Below are 22265 nucleotides of genomic sequence, written 5' to 3'. Positions count from 1 at the left end.
CAATCTAAAATGTTACCATTATCTCAAGCTCAGAATGAGAAATTTCCATATTGATCTGTCAGTTTGGATGTATAGAGAATTTGGTATTAAACCTACTCTTGTGGCTTGTACATTCTGTGAAATTCGTTACATGGTGATTTCTCAGCAATTGATAAGGGGGTTGATGAGAAGTTAACAATTGAAGAGATAATCTTTCAGTGCTGGAGGTATATGCACATGATCCTTTCCCTTTTTCTCTATCCATATATATTTGAGACCTGGTAAAGAACAACCATGTTTGAGCTTGTTTCTTGTCTCTGAAATAATTGGTTTGAAATTAGTTTTGATGAAAAATCAGTTAGACTTGAAACATTGGCTCTGTTCTCTATCCATAGATGCTGTCAGACCTGCTGAGTTTCTTCAGCATTTTCTGTGTTTGTGTTTGAAATGAGCTATGTTTGCTTTGTTTAGGTAGGAAAATCGTCAGAAGTAACCTGCTTTTATGAAATGTGTTTGCGTGTTTTTAGAATCATATACCAAATTTTTTAACAATCGGTGAATTGTTTCTCAAGTGTAGTTGCTCTTGTTACATGGACAAGCATAGCAGGCAATGAGTGCACAGCAAGGTGTCGAAACAGAAAATAAGATGTATTTTGGTACTATTGATTAAGTTTTGTTTTACCTTATCAGAATGTTTATAATTGTACAGAATTGTTTCAATTAAATAGTGGCTATAATTCAAATTCTAAAACAGCAAAATCAATTTTTCTTTAAATGCGGATTAATGTAGAGAGTATATTTTCCCATAAGTCAAGGTGTAGAGTATGCAAAGAAAGAGATCTTGATGTAATGGTATTTATGTTTAATCCGTTTAAGTGTAACGATTGCAACCTTTTCATTGCATCGCATTGAACAGAATTGTGGTCATCCAGGAAAAGCTGCTTTGCTTATCATCACAACAAGGGGAAGGGATTCACTAATGTTTTGGAACACAATTTATGCCACCACAATGACTTGTCAAACCTTTAAGTTTGCCAAGCAAGACAATTTACCCAGATACCTCACTTCCAGCGAGGAGAAATTATCAATGAACCACACTGTTTCTCTGACCGTTACTATTTGTAATATCGAGTTACTGATTGAGAACAATATTTTGAATACTTTTTGTGTGATGCCAAATATCAATTATTGTGAATTTGGAGCTAACAGTATTGTTATTGCTAAAAGCAGTAATTTGTAATAAAGTTGATCTGTCTCATATAACGATTATCTTTACTATATTATAAAAGAAAGAGGAGACCGAGAAGTGAACTGATAGACCTCTTTAAAATTAGCAGTGGGTCCGATTGCGTAGACATAATGAAGATATTCCTACTCATGGGGAGTCCAAAACTAGGGCTTGTGGAACCCACTACCAGGTAGGATAGTTGAAGTGAATAGTATAGTTGCATTTGACAGGAAGTTGATAAGAACATGAAAATGAAGGTAACAGGATGAACTGATTGGGTTGAGTAGGGAAATCACAACTGTCGTGAATTATTCTGAAACACGTTTATCCAGTGTGGAAGATCATTGTTCTGAAATTACAAAGGGCTTAAAAATAATAATATTGGGTCTTGCAGGTGAGTTACAGTTTCAGGAATGCTGGCATTTACAGTGTAAAAATAGACATACTGTGTTGTAAAATTCTGTGTAACTAAAGATGCTTCACTGTTGAGAAATGCCCCATTTATTCTCATATGGAAGGCAAAACCTATTTCCTTAATTTTGCATTCAGTGTAATTTTGGAACAACTGCTGAATGTTCTGTGAATGGGTAAACAGATTTCAAAATATTTTCCGACGCAGATGTGATTTCTCTCAGCCGCAGTTGTTTGTTGGTAGCAGGGAAATAGTAAGCTTTGCTTTATCTGGCTAGAAAAGTTAGAGGCAAACTGACATGCACCCAATTAGTTATATTTATGCAAAGTTTTGCTTCTGACAAATTGGCCTAATAGTTAAAAAATGGTTCTTATTAATCTATTGATGTATGATGCGATTTACAGATAATGCAATAATTTTCACTGCACCTTTAGAAGCAAGATAAATTGATCTTGGTAATTAAGTGCACTTACTTTTAAGATTCAAATTTCAGCTTGATGGGGTGTGCCACAGGGGCGTTAGTATAAAAATCCACCTAGATTGTTGCTGCCACTTGTAGTTAACCATACCAGGAGATCTGCTGTCAGGGTACACCACACTGGCCTGTCTGGTGCGATCCTCACACATCCACTGTGGCTATCTGCAGTCACACTGTGACTTCCATCATCCAACTACACCCAGTTTCGCCCCTCTTTCTGCTGTCCACCCTTTGCCCCCAAGAAGGGAGCTCTGCAAATTTTTCACTCTGATCGAATGACTGAAATACTGTATTTTTGTTTGGAAAAGTGAGTAAAATCTCAGGAGAGGGTTTGTAACTTGGGGGCTTTAGGTTCTCATGCAATTGTGAATTTTGGTGATCAAGTAGATGTGACTCTGAGGTTGGAAATTTTACCACTTGCATCAACTTTTCTGTTAGTGAAAGAAGGAAAGTCTGAAACAGTTCTAAGATTGTTACTGAAAACAGTCCAATTAGTCAGATTAAGCACATTCAGTTCCACTGACCCCAGTCCAATAGAATGACCCTTCAGCCTATGATTAGCAGCATGGACATTGCTCTGTTGTGAGTGGATAAATGGATCTTTCTGTCTGACTTCTTTGGCTGGAGGTTGCCCATGCAAGAGTTTAGTGCGTTACTCTTGTTGGAATAATGTGCTGTGCGATTATTGTAACTGATCTGTTCTTTGCTGGCTGGTTCACTTTGAGCATGTTGCTAAGTGATAAATCGTGGCCATCTTCATGATAATGTGTTACAATCAAGAGAACAGTAGGACAAGGATCCCATTAACTGGGATGAAAATGACCACATTGTTCAAAGGTTTAGTGAAGTAGCTGCTACTCTCAAGGTTTCTGATGACGCTGCTGTTTGATTAGTTGAGATTGCTGTTACATATTTGCCTCTGAGCAGATGGCCATGGATAAGCTGATTATTTTGTCCAGAAACGATAAATGTCAGTAATGGAAGAGATCTTATAAAATATTATCCATTGCCTTGTGACCATCTGCTCAAAAGAAGATTGCAGGGATTTTCAAAGGTAGGGGCTCTGGCATGTAGTGCGTACATTCTTTTTAAAGTGGTACAGTTGAGTTAGTAATTTTATTGTAATGCGACAATGAGTCGTACAGGCTATGCTGACGTAATTGATCTTAGCAAAGCCAATGCAATTGGCCTCAACATCTCTAGGCATGGAGCAAGAAATGTTGGTGAAGATTCCTGCTTTTGTTGTTCAGTAGTACCTATTGGAAGGTTGTTTGTGTGATCCTCTAGAGACCATAGTATTGAATTCGGCTATGACACCTTAATGGTAAAATTGTTCTGTACTCGTTGACTGTACTTGATCATGAAATATGTCTGTTTAGATAAACTGCCAAAGAAGGTGCAGATGCCAGTATAAAATCAATGCATTCTGACGTGACTTCTTGCGAGCTGTCCCCAGCATACTCTCTAATACCATCTTTTACTCTTGTTATATGCGCTTAAAACTGAGCTCTAACTTTTTTAAACTCTCTAATAAAGCTGTTTTTAAATCTGAAAATATGTACCAACCAGCTCAATAACAGCTTCTTGCCTGCTGCCATTAGACTTTGAGTGCCCCTATCACACATCAAGCTGATCTGTCTCTTTGCCCTATCAGTAACTGCAACATTATATTCTGCACCCTATCCTTTTCTTCTCCCCTACGTACTGTATGTTTTGTCTGTATAGCATACAAGAAACAGTACTTTTCACTGTTCCCCAATAAGTGTGACAATAATAATTCTTGTGAAAAGAGGGCTAACAGGTGGGAAATATGTGCAAAAAGCTGCTTTACTTGTTCAGTTGTAAAGATGAAGAGCCATATGCCACATTCATCCATTTTGAGTGTCACACAGTACGATTTAAAGGTTAAACACGCAAGGGAGTATTTTTTTAAAGAGGGAAGCTTGATAGAGAAAAGAAGAAAATTGTGGGATGAGTGACTGTAAACTTCTGAATAGGCAAGTGTGCCATTACTAGTTAGTTAGGAAACATTTTTACATATCTTGCATTGTCCTCTCAACTTGGCTTTATATTGACCAGAAAACATTGGCATACCAGAATAAGTGCAAGTGTCAAGCTTATTGTTCTAAAGACTTTATCCAGTTTACCTAATCTCCTGAGGAATGCAGCCACCCACAGTAAAAATGTTCAGATCAGAACAAAACACCTCTAACTTCTAAAAACAAGGTGAGAATTCCAGGAAGTCCATCCAACAATTGGATCCAGAGTAATTGAATGACCAGTTAATTAGATTTTACAGATGCCATTCCCATGGATTTGTAATATTACTTCTGTAATCTTTGGTTGTGCTACTGCTGGCTAGAATAAAATAGTTAGCTTGCATTGTTAACATCCGTGTTTGTCAGTATTGCACCACTTATTGTTGTAACTTTGCTTTCATGAAAAGAACTTTTCTTCTGAGTCCATTTTAACTCAAAGACAAATCCCAGAACCAACCTGTTTGCTTTTGCTAATGCGTCAACGCCCTTTAAAAATTAGATATCCCAACCTTCGCACACTACTAAATTTGGCTTTACCAGCGAGTTGCACAAGATTAAACAGTTTGTTTCAACTTATCAGATACCCTTGAGATATGCAATTCTACTTGATTAGCCCTGTTGAACGGCTTTATGTTTACTGAATACTTTCTACCTGCGCCGTTGGACATGCCTTTTGCTGTGCGTACTGTATATGTTTCATCTGTTCTGTTTTTGTCTATTACCTTTCCATTTAACTGCATCGAGCTATAAAGAGTCGAAGTATTGTGAAGTGTTAGCATCCAGCCCTATTGTGCCATTGCAAATGGATTGTCTCTGAAGCAACATTTTACGCTTAATATCAGATGACAGATGCTGGTTACAGGTCTTTCTCTGATGGTTTGTTTGGGGAAGCAGTACGAGTTTATCAGTATCTCACAAGAAACATAATGCATGGTGCCGAAGTGTGGCGTGTTAAGGTCATACCTGCATTAATTATTTTTGTATAGTTTGTAAATTAGAAATGTAAGGTCTTAGCATTTTCTTTGAAAAATAGATTGCAGGCATTTGGCTCATTTAGCCTGCAATGCAGACTCGATTTACGAATAAATGGAGTTCCATCGAACACTTTGTTTATGTTGTGTATTTTTGTGGGAATAAGGGGATTAATGTTTGAGGTGCAAGATTCTTTTAAAAATCATTCCATCCTATTTCTGTATGTAGTCAAAATATTTAACTAACATTAATGCATGAATCTTGGTTTTGTCAACAGTTAATACAGAAAATGAAACCAGTGCTTTTCAGTCCACTTGACAGGATGTTAAAATCTCTAAGGCTTCTCTTGAGTGTAGGAACTGGGTTCATGCAAACCAGTGAATGCTTAAAAATCAGTGCGATTTATTGCCAAAATTTGGGATTTATACTTTTACCAAGGGAAATATTTCCAAGTTCAACATAGAACCTGTGGAGCTGGTCAATCTCATTGAGCTGCTTTATAACACGTATCAATTCTACTCGTACACAACTTGCAATGAGAAAGGAACTGCAACATTGTCTAGTTTAAAGCCCCAATTATACTAGACTTTACTTAAACACCAATTGACAATCTCTTGCTCAAAACACATTAAAGATTTCTGATGAATGGAAAACTTATATTTAAAATGTCATTATAAATATTGTTCTTTGGCTCACAAAATCAACTTTGTACATTGTAACTTGAGGCATTAGGCCTTTTAACATCTGACGTGCTTGTTGGTTGGTCATCCAGGCCATCAGCCTAATGTGTTCCTATAATTTTCCTGGTTGCCTACACGTGGTGTGCTGAGACCTGCTAGCAGTTGTGAAAACACCAATGTTTTACAGATTGTCACAATGAGATGGCAGTGTTACCAATTTCCATTGGGCTTTAATAAAATGTTAGTGAAAGCCTCTAGCTGCGGCAGATTATTTGATGCAGTTGAAACTCTGCATGGTGAGTGGCTACTCTCCAGTGAAGCCAGCTTTTGTATCAACTGAACTGTGAACAGTCTCAATGTAACCATAGTGTTCCTTTAACTGATTACATTTGCTCCATATATATTAGGAATGCAGATTCTTATTTAGCTTTGCATTTATTGTAATCCTAGCTGGGGTATTGAATGCTGCACTTATGAACCTTAGTATAATTCCATGTAAGTATCTATTGCAGACTGCTGGACCACAGCCAGTAGCAATGGAGATGTCACTTGCATCACTTTTTTTGTTGTTCTTTCTGAGTGGGAGAGCCACAGCTTGAGCTTAATGATGTTTTTGTAATAATGACAACTGCAAAAACAGATGCAAAGTGGATTATTATTTCAGATTAGAATCTGAAATGAATTTCATCAGCGTTGAAAATATAATTTTGAACTTTATTTGTTTGTGGGTGTGATGAAACATGCATTTACAGCAGTCTTAGATCCAAAGCAGGGTCTTTTGAGTATTATTTTTGAAATAGTTGACACTGGTTGTTTTCTGGCAGTTCTTGTTGCTGTTGCATGTCCCTTATTTTATCAAGTGTTTTTATATTCTGTATCCCTTTGTAATATGGGGCCTTCCAATTTTGCGTGTCTGCTTGATACATGATCATGAGTTGTCGTGTTGGAGTCACTCCTTGAAGAGTAAATAGGTGACTAGCTGGCTGAAATCAAGTGTGATTTTGCTGAAAGTTATCTGGAAACTTCCTCTTTTCCTTAAAATACTTGGTGGATCAACAAAATTCAGACATAAAAATTGCCTATTTGTGCCTCCTCTCTATTAAATAAAACTTAAGTTTTCATATTCTTGGGGGTAAATTCCATATCACCTCAAAAGAACACCAATCCAAACATTTTTTTGGAATAAATTTCAAAATTTTATTGCTGCCTTGTCAACCCTATGTACAGAGTCAAACCTCATGTTATCTCTCCAACTTTTGGGCTATATTCTCAGCTTGTGTCACTGCCTGTGTGGAGTTTGCATGTTCTCCCCGTGTCTGCTTAGGTTTCCTCCAGGTGCTCTGGTTTCCTCCCACATTCTGAAAGACATGCTGGTTAGTTGTATTGACCTGAATAGGCGGCAGACTGCGGCGACTAGGGGAATTTCACAGTAACTTCATTGCAGTGTTAATATAAGCTTTACTTGTGATTAATAAATAAACTTCAAGCCCATGAGAGAGAGATTTTTTGTGTTGGCATCAGTTCTTGTGTCAGTGTCTCTTTATATGTGCTCAAGTAACTATTCAATCAATGCCCTCCATCTATATGTACTTCAGTTGCTTTAATTAACATGCTGCTTTGTTAAGACTGAGGCATTATCCTGGAAATGGATTAGTAGAGAAGTTAAGGGCAGTGTATGCGGTTAAAAGGAGGCTTCTGTCATCACAATAGTGGTAAAGCTGAGAATAAGGAGTGTTTTAGAAACCAGCCAGCAGTCATCAAAATGATGGTAACTAAGAAGAAACCAGAAGATGAGTGAATAAGCCAGGAATATGTAAGAGCCTTTGCAAGTATTAATAAAAGACGAGTAGCCTCTTAGGGGCAACAATGAGAAAGATTGTCATGACAAATGAGAAAATGACAGATGGTAAACTTAATATTTTGTGTCCATCCTCACAGTAGAAGACACAAATTACATCCCTGAAATAGAGGGTAACTAATATGTAAAATAAGTGAACTAACCTAAAGAAATTAATGTCAGTGGGCAAAATATTTTGGAGAACTTTAAGGAGCTAAAAGACAAAAATCTTCAACACCTGATGGTTTCTATCCTATGGTTCTTCTGCACAGGGAACACAAAATGTTAGCATGCAGGTAAAGGGAGCAATTAGGAAGATAAGTAGCATATTGGCCTTTGATACAAGAGGATTGGAATATAAGAATAAAGAAGTATTACAGACAAGGGAGGGGGGATTAATTTAAATAGCCCTAATTTTTCCTCTCATCAGCCTTTTCTGTGATGCTGCTAGTTGGATACAAAGGTAGTAGACTGAGTTTGCAGTACCGCAAAGCAATATAACAGGATTCACAAGCTAGAGATCCATATCACATGACTCTCTCCTCTCCTCCTTGTCTTTGTCAAGGGATGTGTTTCCCTTGTCTGGGTCCCCAAGATGGTTAAATGGCTTCACCATTAATACTTGAAAGGAAGGATCCTAGGCCCTTTTTCACAGCAGGTGAGTATATTACGGTTGTCAACTTGAGTTATGAAATGCAGATGACCTTTGTGCAGCCCACAGGGAGATTGTTAGTGTCTCTTCAGGGATAACAAGGCACGAACAAGTTTCTTTGATATTGCCTGGCTTGTTTGAAGGCATGCAGGTTCAGCCTTTTGAAAACGTCTTTTTCCAGTATTTAAAATTTTAGAAATGGACATAAGGATATTTGTATCTGTATTTTATAAAAATCTGCAGTATGATGTCTTGGTCACAGAACACGTACAACAATTGTATAGTGTTTTGGTGAGACCATTCCTGGAATACAGCATGCAGTTTTGGCTTCCACAATTAAGGGAATATATACTGAACTAAGAGAATATATACTGGCATTGCTGGTGGTACAGCAAAGCTTTGCTAGGTTGGTTCCTTAGATGAGAGGATTATTCTATTAAGAGAGGGTGGCACAGTGGTTAATACTGCTGCCTCACAGCACCAATGACCTGGGTTCGATTTCCGGCTTGGGTCACTGTGGAGTTTGCATGTTCGCCCGTGTCTGCGTTGAGTTTTCTCCAGGTGCTCCAGTTTCCTCCCGCAGTCCAAAGATGTGCCAGTTAGGTTGATTAGCCATGATGAATTGCCCCTTAGTGCCAGGGGACTAGCAGGTGATTACACGGAGTGAAGCGGATAGGGCCTGGATGGGATTATGGTTGGTGCAAACTCGATGAGTCAAATGGCCTCCTTCTGAACTGCAGGGATTCTCTGAAACTGGGCCTGGTGTGTAGAAAACTGAGAGGTGTTGCCGTCGAACTGTACAAGATTTGGAAAGGGTTTGACAGGAGGGACACTCTAACTTGTTTCCCCTGACTGGGGTATGTAGAACATGGACACAGTCTCAGAATAAGGTATTATTCATTTAGGGCTGACATGAGGAGAAATCTCTTCATCCAGGTTGTGAATTTTTGAAATTCTTTACCCCTGAGGATTGCTCCATGGTTGAGTATATTCAAGGCTGAGTTAGATTTTTGGTGTCTTGAGAATCATGGAATGCGATGAAGTGATGGGCAAGTTGACACAAAACATCAGTCATGATTGACTTGAATGGTGATGCAGGTTCAAAGCATCATATGGACTACTCCTTCCATTTCTTTATGTTCTGATGTTCTTAAAATAAATATGAGTATACTTAATCCACTTAATTGTGTCAAACCCTAAGTCTACCTATTTCCTTGTGGAAGGGGAAGACAAGATTTTAAAGTGGCAATGAAGGGTTTCCTCGCCACTGCCCAAAACCCTTTAGAATGTGGCAACATGATTCTTACCAACTAAATCACAAGCATGTACCCAAGTACAAGTACCCAGCTCACTCTCTTCCATTTTGGAAGGTTTGCATCTTCCAGCTTCAGCAGATTTTGTGGAGTATTAATGTTGAGCAGGCTACTGCCAGCTTCTGTCAATGGTGTTTTGCCTTGAACCTTTTTATTAATTTGCTTTTTGACCTTGTGCAGGATAACATTAGTATTGGCACTGGGTAAATAATTTGCAGTTTTCTTTTTCCTTAAATACACGTAAAGGCATTTTAGGAAAAAACTTTTTCACTTTTTAAAAAAAAAGTGAATATGACTTTAATATGGAGACCTGACACGTTTGATTAAGAAGTTGCTCGAGATCCATACGGCTGATATTGACCAGAGGCTGAATCTCTAAAGCACCCTGTTGAAATGGTAGTGCTTGGCATTTTTTCATTCTGGGCTGGAAAGTTTGAAGGAAAAAGGACTTGCATCTTTTGAACACTTTTCATGACCAGCATATGTCTTACAATCAATAACGTATCTTTGAAGTAAGATTTTTCTGACTCAACCCTCCCTGAATTGTATTTATTTTTGTGGTGAGGACAAGCTAAGATAGGGCAACACAATGGTACAGTGGTTAGCACTGCTGCCTCACAGCGCCAGGACACAGGTTCAATTCCCAACTTGGGTCACTGTCCGTATAAGTTTGATGTGGAGATGCCGGTGTTGGACTGGGGTAAACACAGTAAGAAGTCTCATAACACCAAGTTAAAGTCAAACATGTTTATTTGGTAGCAAAAGCCACTAGCTTTTGGAGCGCCGCTCCTTCATCAGGTGAGTCGAATTTCAGTTCACAAACAGGGCATACAAAAACACAAACTGGATTTACAAAATAATGGTTGGAATGCAAGCCTTTACAAGTAGATGGTATTCTCACATGAGATGATGGCATCCGTGTCGATGAACCAGCACCGAGGTTGCTGTGGCAGAGCTGTGTGGTGTCATGGTTACTATTCTCCTGAAGGCTGGGTAGTTTGCTGTGAACAATGGTCTATTTGAGGTTGTGCAGTTGTTTGAAAGCAAGAAATGGTGGTCTGAAAAATAGGTTCGGAATAAAAAACACATGCAGTCAGGACTGCACAGGATTCCTCCAAAATACATTAACTCGCATGTTCAATAACATTTTCCTGTTGGGAGGGGGTGCGGTCTCTGGATCCGCACAGGGGAATCTCGTCCAGACTCAAGTTTCTTGGCGAAATGTTCGTCTTCATCAATGACATGTTGAAGGCTCTGGAGAAGATATCCATCAGGTACACGGTACATACACTTGCAACTCAGCCAACATTGTCTACCTGATACGCTGCAGCAAAGGGTGTCCCAAGGCATAGTGCCATGGGGAGACCATGCATTTGCTACAACAACGGATGAATGAACACCGCTTGACAATCACCAGGCAAAAATGTTCTCTTCCTGTTGGGGAATACTTCAGCAGTCACAGCCATTTGGCCTCTGATCTTCGGGTAAACATTCTCCAAGGCAGCCTTCATGACACACGACAACCCAGAGTCGCTGAGCAGAGACTGATAGGCAAGTTCCGCACACATGAGGATGGCCTGAACCAGGATCTTGGGTTCATATCACACTATCTGCAACCCCCATGACTTGCCTGCGCTTGCAAAATCTCACCAACTGTCCTGGCTGGAGACAATACACATCTCTTTAACACTCTCTCCACTCACATTGTCTGTACCTTTAAGACTTGATTATCTGTAAAGACTTGCATTCCAACTATTATTTTGTAAATTGAGTTTGTGTCTTTGTATACCCTGTTTGTGAACTGAAATCCCACTCATGTGACAAAGGAGCAGCAAGTGCTTTGAAAGCTAGTGGCTTTTGCTACCTAATAAACTTGTTGGACTTTAACCTGGTGTTGTGAGACGACTAACTGTATGAGTTTGCACATTTCCGCCATGTCTGCGGATACTTCCTCCAGTTGCTCTGGTTTCTTCCCATAGTCCAAAGATGTGCAGGTTAAGTGGATTGACCATGATAAATTGCTGCTTAGTGTCAAGGGGATTAGCAGGGTAAATATGTGGGGTTACAGGGATTGGGCCTGCGTGGGATTATTGTTGGTGCAGGTTCATTTGTTCATATGGTCTCCTTCTGCGTTGTAGGGATTCTCTGATTCTATGGCTGGAATTTTACTGCCCCGCCTGTCACAGAATTGGAATGGGCCAGGGGCGGACAATGGAAATGTCCTTTGACCTTGGGCAGGATTTTATGGTTTTGGCATGAGCGAGGACATAAAATACTGCCCAATGATTCTTTTTCCTTGGATAACTGTTACGTATGACACTGTGCCTGTTCCAGCCACGATCATTCCAAGGATCCAATTTGGGCCAGCACCATAATTCTTTACATAAAGCAAGTCATCCACCTCAAATGCCGTCTCCGTTTTTGTCGAGGTGAGATGCTGCTTCTGTGCATTCTGTTTTGCCTCCACCTTCCGTGCCAAGTTCAGAAATACAAAATCCAATCTTGTTCTAATGCGTCTGCCCGCTAGTATCACAGCAGGTGTAACACCTGCGGTGACATTGGGTGTTGTTCTATAGATGATGAGGAAATTGGCCGGTTTTGGTTTGTGGAGAGGTTGATGACGGACTCTTCAAGGACAGCTCTCTCAGCCAGTTCATCTGAAGCAGGATGATAGGATGCAGTTTGAGTATGTTGAATGTTATTTGTCCTCATCAATTGCTGGAACTCTTCACTAGTGAAAGCAGTCACCTCGAGCAGCCCTGGGTGGTGAATGCCTGTCGTAATTTCTCGACCGTTGCTCATGAGGCTGTGGACTTCATTTTGTGTCTGTTGAACCATTTGGAATGTGCACCTACTCTGAACAGGAACATGGTGCCCACGAATGGGCCCACAAAATTGACGTGTTGTCCCATGCACAGTCTAAGCTGGTCACTCCCAAGGTTTATTGTTGCAGATGGCAATTTTTTGCTGCATTTGACACTGATAATGTTGTTTGATCAGATTCTCGATGTCAGTTTCTATCCCAGACCACCACACACAACTGCATGCGAGCATCTTCATCTTTGTCATCCCAGTTTAAGTAAGTGTTATTGTTGTAACAATTCTCTAGCAGGAATGAAAACCCTTGCTCCCCATAATAATGGTTGTCCTCATAATCTGACCCATCCTTTTTTTTTGCCTGGAAGGGCCTGAATTGCTGAGACTTGTCACCATGTGTTTGAATCAAGTTAATATAGGATCTTTCTGGGTCCAAAACTTGACCTGTCATTGCTGACACGGGCAATGTATTGAGAAGGTTTAGGGCAAGAACAATTTCCTGTGGTACCGGCAGAGGCAGGATACTTTTGGGTGGGGAAGGCTCCTTAAAGTGCCAGTATTTAAAGTATGTGAGCCTCATGTTGAAAAGTATATTTGTAGGTTGCTAGCAATTGAACAGAGTGTTGGATATGCACTAAAGCTAAAAAGGGGCATTTTAACATGGTATTTCCAAGTTGGGTCACCCTTGCAATTAACATCCAGCTGGATTCATAACTAGGTGACCAAATTAATGGTTTATTGAGTTAAGTATCTATTTACAGCAGGTAGTATAAAGGCTACCGTAATCCTCGACTTCAGACCCCTAACTGCAGGGAAAGCCCATGCTCAGTCCCAGGGTTCATGTGTTCTGGCCCGATTGACCCAAGGATCACATGACCCTCCAAGAACACACCACTTAAATAGGCTGTTTGATTGTTGACATTAACAAGATAGGCATTTGATCCATCTTTTTAAATACAGGTGGTACATTATTTGGGTAGATGGGTAGATTTCTTTCCGGGATCAATAATTTACTCGATTTCTCCGGATTGGCCCAAACATGTGTGTCTACATTTATTTTAAATCATTGCTGCAAATATTCTTGTCAAAAAAAATTGATTACACTGATGAATGCCTCAGTGTTGCCACTCCCCCCAACCCCAATCTGTGCCCATTCCAAACATACTTGCGCACACGTTTCCTGGAAGTTATATTCAGAAAGACACATTTATCTGTACAGTGCCGTGCATGCTTGACTTCACTGAGAAGAACATAGCTCTTGCTGTTTTTAGCTATGCCATCAGGATTCCTCAGTCATGTGAGTGGAGATCCGGATGCATGACCTCATGGGTCATAAAGAACCTGGAAGGCCATTTCTAGTTGATTGTACACACAAGAGGCCATTTGATCCATCAAATCCATGCTAGAGTTCTCTACCTGCTGGTGTGAGAGCTGGAAGCAAGCTGCCTGCCTGCTCTCTTGTGGAGATGCTGGTAAGCAGTCAAAAACTTTACATTTCAAAGCTAAAACTATTTAAAACCATTTTTACTTTCTGGAATTAGATAATTTTGGGAGTCACTTTGAGTGGAAGGAATCAGTTTTGCAACATAAACGAATATTAAATAGCGTACAGAAGCAAATTACTGTGGATGTTGGAATCGGAAACCAAAAGAGAAAATGCTGGAAAATCTCAAGACAGTCTGGCAACATCTGTCAGGAGAGAAAAGAGCTGACTTTTCGAGTCCAAATGAGTTTTGACAAAGGATCATCTGGACTCAAAACATCAGCTCTTTTCTCTCCTTACAGGTAGTTGAAATGGTGTACGTTTTGAGGATCATTTGAACCCAGTTTGAGGCTGATATTAAAGTTTTGCACTTTCATGTTGAAAAGCTATTTGAAATATTTCCTTATAGTTATGGAGCTCTGCTGTACCTCACTGTCGTATTTTATTTATATTTTAGTTTAAGATGAAGAGAATTTTTTTCTCTGGGGGCCATTGAATCTTTGGGACTCTCTACCCCAAAGACCAGAGGAGACAAGATCACTGAATATTTTCAAGGCAGACGTAGATCCCTCATTGACAATGGAGGCGAAAGTTGTTGGGGCTAGGCAGGATGTGGAATAGAGTTCACAATCTGATGATCTTGCTGAATGGCAGAGCAGGATTGAGGGATCCAATACCTTATTCCTGTTCCAGTATTTTTTTCTGTTTTTTAGACGTACAGTATCTGCAGTATTTCCCTTTATCAAATGAGTTGAATTCTACAGTAAAACCTTTGTTAACGAGCATGCTTGGGGAATGGGTGGTGCTGGACTAGATGCAGTATGCCTTTGTTCAAGCACAATAACTAGAATTGACCCAATAATTTAATAATGTCAATGTAAAGCCTAAGAATAACTTCTGTAGATGTACAAAAAAAATTCTAATTACAAATCTATCTTGACTATGAAACCATTGTCAATTGTCAGAAAAAATGCACCTGATTCACCAGGGAAGGAAATCTGTAGGTAAGGAAATCTGCTGTCCTTACCTGGCCTGGCCTACATGTGACTTGAGAGTCACAGCAATGTTGTCGACTCTCAACGGTCCTATGAACAAGGGTGACTAGGGATGGGCAATAAATACTGGCCAACTAGCAAGCCCATACCCCCGAATGAATAAAAAAAATCTATTGTTTATATCTGTTGGTATTCTTAAAGAAAGCATTATGGGAACACTGAAAGTGATCATCCTTGTACTAACCACAAGCTGTCAGCAATTTTGGTTATGAGAAAATTAGGGCGTTTAATTGCTGAGTAACACCAAAGCTTACTTTCTAGATTACAGTATTAACTGATGTGGAGTTCAATGGTACGTTTTGTTGGCTAGGGAGATGCACAGCTTAATTCTGTGGTGATAATTGCTGGTTTTAGAAATGTTTTATAATAATAGGTGTTTATCAGCAAGTATTTCTAAGATTTGGAAGGGTTAAAGAAAGTGAATTAGAGAGGAGGGAAGCAGCACAAAACATCAACTACTTCCCACTGGTCCATGACGCACAACACTTGAAGATGTTGGGAGATGTTAACCGAATTGCGATCCCCTCTTTGCAGCAAGTGCAACAGAGTAAAAAAATAGTTCTCACCTTTCCCAGTGTACTGTAAACTGTTTTGACATTGGAAAGAGATGTATTAGAACTTACAGGCATAACACCAGTGTAAGTGTTGTACTGTGTATCATTTCAGAGACTAAAAATGGAACATCTGGTTGCCTAGATTTGATGCATTATGAATTAGAGTTGGAAGACAAAATAATCACGTTTTAAAATATAAAGCCCCATTAGAATTGTTGAGGGCTGACCAAAGACAATATACCTAAGGTTTGTCAGTGTTAAAAGAATATTTAGCCACACACACATAATGCTGCTTCTTAAAGTTGGGTTTCATTTCTGCAATCGTACAATGCCATGATACTTTGAGTTTCTGTGCAGGGATTATAGGTAGCAGCATTGAATTGAAGATCTGTCCCTAATTTATTGTTTGGATATTTATTCTCTGCTTTCGGACCGCAGTTTCAAACAAGTGAGACAAATAGCTGAAATGCTGATTTGAACCAGAGTTTCCGTGGAAAGGTAATCACAGTCGGATTGCCACTTCGCTCCTTTTTTCCTTAATCTCGCCGGGACCCCTGGCCTGGACCAGAGAGGAAATGTGCAGAACACGGGCATCCTGAATCCATCCAATGCAGGGCAGCAGTGTTGGGTGACGTGATGCCAAATTTCCCTTTTACACCATTAGTTGTCCTGAACCAGGTAAGTTTTAAAGTCACTTAGAGAAGCCAGGGTAAATGTGGTATGGGGTTATGGTTCTTGAGGTGGGCGGAGTTAGAGGAGGGATGGGGGTGGGAGGGCTGTGGGCTGGGGTGGTCAGCTGATCAGAAGGAGGGATGTTGGGTGACCATGGAGTGGTCTCGGGGGTTTGGGGAGGGCTGTGGGGCAATGATTGGGATGGAGTTGGATTGGCCTAGCGTGTTGCTGGGGCATTGGGGAGTGTTGTCAATGGGGTAATTGAGATGTGGTTGCTGGGAAGTATGGGTCAGTCGGGTGGGGGAGTGGGCAATGCTATAGGAGCAGGAAGTGCAACCTTCTAACTTTTGCTGGATAAGCAGCTAAGAGTCAAAACCATTCAAAATCTTGGATTAAAATCAGAGTATCAGATGGTTCCATGTGCTGGGTAATTACCCAACTGTTGGTCAGTTCACATGCAACTAATGCCTGGGGACTTCCAGAGGGAGGGGTGGTGCAGTCCACCATCTGGGATACCTCCAGTGCATCATCTGGGATACCTCCAGATACGACTTCTTGGAGTTTGAAAATTTTGGACCAATATGTAATAGTTGTAAGAACCAAATTTTGACATTTTTTTGATAAGCAGAATATTGCGGATGCTCGAATCTGAAACAAGAACACAGGACGCTGGAAAATTTCAATGGGTCTGGCAGCATCTATCAGGAGAGAAACAGAGTTGCCTTTTAAAGAGCCTGTGACTTCCTCTGTTCTTACGTTAGGACTTTTTAAACTTCTTGCCTCGTGTGGGATCCGCTTGCACATCTCTTCGTGCAACACAGATTTGCTTGTTCACTTCCTGAATTTAATCATGAAAAGAACTGCAGCCTCAAATGCAAATAAGGGGCTAGGAATTCTGAAAGTCCACCTCTGTATGGAAATAACCAGTTTGTAATCTTGACTGGAGGAAGTTATTCTTATAGTAATTGAACGCCAGGTGATCCGTCTCCAGATCTGAGTGGAGCACAGCTTTGTAATAGCCAGTGCCCCACGTGAATGCATCTCTGTGTAATCCAAAGCATTGATGAAGGGTGGCCTATGTCCCCTGGAGCGTCGAAGGCTTCGGAGTGATCTTATAGAGATCTGTAAAATAATGAGGGGCATAGATCAGTTGGGTAGTCAATATCTTTTCCCAAAGGTAGGCCAGTCTAAAACTAGAGGGCATAGGTTTAAGGTGAGAGGGAAGAGATACAAAAGAGTCTAGAGGGGCAATGTTTTCACACAGAGGGTGGTGAGTATGTGGAACAAGCTGCCAGAGGTAGTCTTAGAGGCAGTTACAATTTTATCCTTTAAACAGCATTTAGACAGTTACATGGGTAAGGTGGCTACAGAGGACAAACATGGGCAATTGTTTATTTATTAGTTATAAGTAGGCATGCATTGGCACACCCATGAGAGGCTGCATGTTGGCACAGTGGTTAGCACTGCTTCCTCACTGCACCAGGGGCCCAGGTTCGATTCCCAGCTTGGGTCACTGTCTGTGCGGAGTTTGCACGTTCTCCCAATGCCTGTGTAGGTTTCTTTGAGCGCTCCAGTTTCCTCCCACAGTCCAAAAAGACATGCTGGTTAGGTACCTCGGTGATGTTAAATTCTTCCTCAGTGTGCCCAAACAGGCTGCAGAGTGTGGCGACTAGGGGATTTTCACAGTAACTTCACTGTGGTGTTAATGTGGGCCTACTCGTGACACGAATAAATAGACTTCAAACTTTTAACAATTGGGACTAGCTTAATGGGTAAAAACTGGGTGGCATGGACAAGTTGGACCAAAGCGCCTGTTCCCATGCTGTAAATCTCTATCACTCTTCAGAAACAACAGATTTAAATGCCTTCTCCTTCTCTCTGATTAACAACACTTCCAACTTTCCCATGGGTTTAGCCATTCTTACAGGTTTTGCATGCCCTTTTACAGGGAGATCTCATAAGAACATAAGAAATAGGAGCAGGAGTAGGCCATCTAGCCCCTCGAGCCTGCCCCGCCATTTAATAAGCTCATGGCTGATCTGATAGTGGTTTCAGTTCCACTTACCCGCCTGCTCCCCATAACCCTTAATTCCCTTATCGATCAGAAATCTATCTATCTGTGACTTAAACACATTTAACAAGGTAGCCTCCACTGCTTCAATGGGCAAAGAATTCCAAAGATTCACCACCCTCTGAGGGAAGAAGTTCCTCCTCAACTGTGTTCTAAATTGACTCCCCCTTATTTTGAGGCTGTGTCCTCTAGTTCTTGTTTCCATTCTAAGTGGGAATAATCTCTCTGCTTCTACCCTATCTAGCCTCTTCATTATCTCATAAGTCTCTATAAGATCTCCCCTCAGCCTTCTAAACTCCAATGAGTATAGGCCCAGTCTACTCAATCTCTCCTCATAATCTAACCCCCTCATCTCCGGAATCAACCTGGTGAACCTTCTCTGTACCCCCTCCAAAGCTAATATATCTTTCCTTAAATAAGGGGACCAAAATTGTACACAGTACTCTAGGTGCGGCCTCACCAGTACCTTGTACAATTGCAGCATGACCTCCCTGCGTTTATACTCCATCCCCCTCGCGATAAAGGCCAACGTTCCATTTGCCTTCTTGATCACCTGCTGCGCCCGCAAACTGAGTTTTTGTGATTCATGCACAAGGACCCCCAGTCCCCTCTGCACAGTAGCATGTTGTAATTTTTCAACTCAATGACAGATGATGGCCTGTTCAGTGCTCCCATTCATGGTTTTGTGCTGTCGTGTGGTCTAACCCCATTTGGGTTGGTGTGGTCATGTGGCAAGCTTAAACAAGGTCCGCTAATCAGGAGTTACCAGTAGGGAACTTCATTGTGGTGTCGTTCTACGGGATTTGTTATTCTGCTGGTGGGAATGGTTGAGAACTTCGACATAATCAGAATTCCCTGCCATCTGTATTTGACTCATTGCAACTTTGCTCTATGCCCAAAGAGTGATTTAAAAATGGAGAGATGGGTAATTGTAATAATAAACCATTCCTCAGTATTGTACGAATTAGGGTGGGATGCCAAACCTGAGGTTAACAGCTTCTAAAAATATAAAGTTTCCATTCAAATATTAAATATTTTGAAGGAATTTTAGAATTCTGCTCTTTATTAACTGTATTTTGAATAAGAACTGTGTATTAACTCATTTAGTATTGGGTGCTTATGCATGATCTCGAGATGTTAATGACAATCTCTGAAAGCATTTGGCAAGTTTTGTATGTGATGGAGAGACTTCTGTTCACTTTTATTAGTGTGTCAAATGGGAGCAAATAAAAGGCAAACATGTCAAGCAACAAACAAATGCAGACTTTTTTTTATATGTAAAGACACCAAAAATGCAATGGGACTTTGGATTTGTAACTTGAGCTGTAGTTTTGACTTGAATTCCTTCAGTTGTACTGAGAAATAAAACCATAAATTGATAAAATTTTGAATGACAATACAAGTGTATTCGTTGCTTCAAAACGAATGCTTTTTCTATACGTTTCTAAACCTCTTTTTCCGGTAGTAGCTTGTAATGTGACTCAGGAAGGCTGACTTGAAAGGAACATACTTCATTACACAAAGCAAATTCAATCCACTAATGTGGTGTAGGCACACAAGTCCCTGCCTGGGACTACAGTTTAGCAGGCCCAGTCCTTTTTCACCACGACCACTATGGCCAAACCCTTCTTTTGATTTGGGCATACTTCTTTCTGCATTCACCAGGGTTCATGATATGTCCATGATCGAATGTCCTACTCCCCCAAAGTACTACTCCTATCCCACTGGGGGAGGAGACATTGGTTACAATAAGTGGTTTCAGGGGGCCGTACTGGGCCAGTATATTTGTTGACAGCAATAGTTATTTGACATTTGCAAAGGCTTTCTCCTGTGGCATTTGCCACAACCATTTCTGATTTTTTTAAAAGCAGTCCGTGGAGGGATGCCAACAAAGTCGCCAAGTTTGGTATGAGTTTTCCAAAGTAATTTATGAGACCCAGGAAAGGCCTCAACTCCCTTGTGTTCCTTAGAGTCCGAACCCCTTTCATAGCCTTCACGTTCTTCCTATAGGGTATAATCCATCCATGTCAACTTTGTACCTGAGATACATTACCTCGTTTCCTGGAACATACGTTGTTTCCTTTTAAATCAGATACCAGCATCAGAAAAAAAGCTGTAAGACCGCATCCAAACTTTTCAAATCTTGTTTTGCAGTAGCTCTTGAATTAAAATGTCCAGGTAGGCTGTCACTCTGGGCACCCCTTGAAGGATGTTCTCTGTCACCCTTTGAAAAATGGCTCAAGCTGGTGACACCCCATAGGGTAAATGAATGTAATCATACAGTCCTTTGTGAGAATTTGTGCTGATATACATCCTGGATGACATCTCAAGCTCCAGCTGGAGGCAAGTGTGGCTCAGGTCTAGTTTTGAAAATACGTGACCCCAACCAGCTTTGCATGCTGGTTTTCTATGCGAGGCTTAATGTATCTGTCTGAGCAGGAGGCTCTGCTGACCATCACCTTATAATCCCCACTGAGATGGACTGAATTGTCAGGTTTTATAACTGGCCCATTCAGCAAACTATACTGGACATGTAATGCCAAGTTCTCCAGATGTTCCAATTCGGCCTCTACTTTGGTTATCATATAGCTGGAACCCAAAATTGGGAAGACAATACTTAAAATAAATTATTGAAATTTTGCCTGCCCGTACATTTCATTAGGGTTTGTAGACAGCATCTATACATACCTTTCAGATGTCCTTCCCATCACCTCACAGCAATTAATTGCCTTTATCCCTGAGTGTCCTGGTGCTTACAGCTCGTAAATTTGAATGTTCAGGTTAGAACAATCTTGATGAAGTTGAAAATACGCAACAATAGTTTTTGCAACAGACCAACCAAGCTAATAGCTTTTGTCCTTTTCCCCAAAGTCCTCTTTTACCCTTCAAAACAAATTCTACCACATTTAGACTTGTTAGTAGAGACACTGTATCCACTATGAACTGCCCTCCTTTCTATCATTAATTCACTCTTTCTTCCTCTAAAACGTCATAACCTTTTTGCCTCGTCTTCCTCAAAGGATATTTTGGCCTTGGAGGGAGTGCAGAGGAGGTTTACTAGGCTGATGCCGCAGTTGAGGGGGTTGAGCTATGAGGAGAGGCTGAATAAACTAGGCTTGTACTCGTTAGAGTTTAGAAGAATGAGGGGAGATCTCATTGAGACGTATAAGATGATGAATGGGATGGATAGGATAGAGGTGGAGAGACTCTTCCCGCTCAGAAAGGATAATAGGACTAGGGGGCACAGCCTCAAGATAAAGGGGGGGCGGTTTAGAACGGAGTTGAGGAGGAACTTCTTCACTCAAAGGGTGGTGAATCTCTGGAATTCTCTGCCCGTTGAAGTGGTGGAGGCTGCCTCACTAAATATTTTTAAGACGTGGGTTGATGGGTTTTTGATAAGAGAGGGGATTAAGGGTTATGGGGAGAGGGCGGGAAGGTGGAACTGAGCCACGACAGATCAGCCATGATCTTATTGAATGGCGGGGCAGGCTCGAAGGGCTAGTTGGCCTACTCCTGCTCCTATTTCTTATGTTCTTATGTAATTGAACATAGTACTCTCCTCCTCTCTCCCCCATGCATCACAAGTTCAAGTGGCACCCTCTTATCCCCCTTTCTGTCTTTCCTACCATTCTGGTAATTGCGCTCCCACCTCAATCTCGCATTCTTCTCTCCTGACCTCCATCCATCTATTCTCCCTCCATTCATCAGGCCCAGACCCCACATCCATGTTCATGTTGGCATTCTCCTTCTTGTTTGTAACCCCAGTGCAGACATGAAAGGCTGAAGGGCCTCTTCTCACGCTGTAAAACTCTGTGACTCAGCTCCATGCCCTTTTTCTCTTATCTCTTGCCTCGTGACGTTGCTCCGGGGCTTCTACAGAAATCTTGTTATGATTGCTGCTGTATGTCACAATGATAAAATATATTTGCATATTGTGGGTGGAAATTCCTGATCTCTCCAGAACTCACGTCAATAGTAAACAACTGTTAGAACTCAGGCAGGAACCTTTGAGCAGTGCTGGAG

General features: G+C 40.8%; 1 protein-coding gene across 2 annotated transcripts in view; it reads left to right on the top strand.

The window, feature by feature from the left end:
• The window catches only part of itprid2 (ITPR interacting domain containing 2), a 167692-nt gene that overhangs the window by 57218 nt on the left and 88209 nt on the right, over window positions 1–22265 (top strand). Inside the window, exon 1 of one of the 2 annotated variants that reach the window (XM_080198884.1) lies at window positions 13860–13879. The exons of the other annotated variant lie outside the window; for it this stretch is intronic. The gene's annotated coding sequence lies outside the window, so the exon portion shown is untranslated. Of the gene's footprint in view, window positions 1–13859; window positions 13880–22265 lie in introns of those variants that run through there. 2 annotated transcript variants of the gene reach the window in all.

Source organism: Carcharhinus amblyrhynchos, chromosome 11, assembly GCF_965287045.1.
Source record: "Carcharhinus amblyrhynchos chromosome 11, sCarAmb.v2.hapA, whole genome shotgun sequence".
Lineage (NCBI taxonomy): Eukaryota > Metazoa > Chordata > Chondrichthyes > Carcharhiniformes > Carcharhinidae > Carcharhinus > Carcharhinus amblyrhynchos.
The sequence above is the reverse complement of the archived record's forward strand: the minus strand, read 5'-3'. Positions and strand labels throughout refer to the sequence as shown.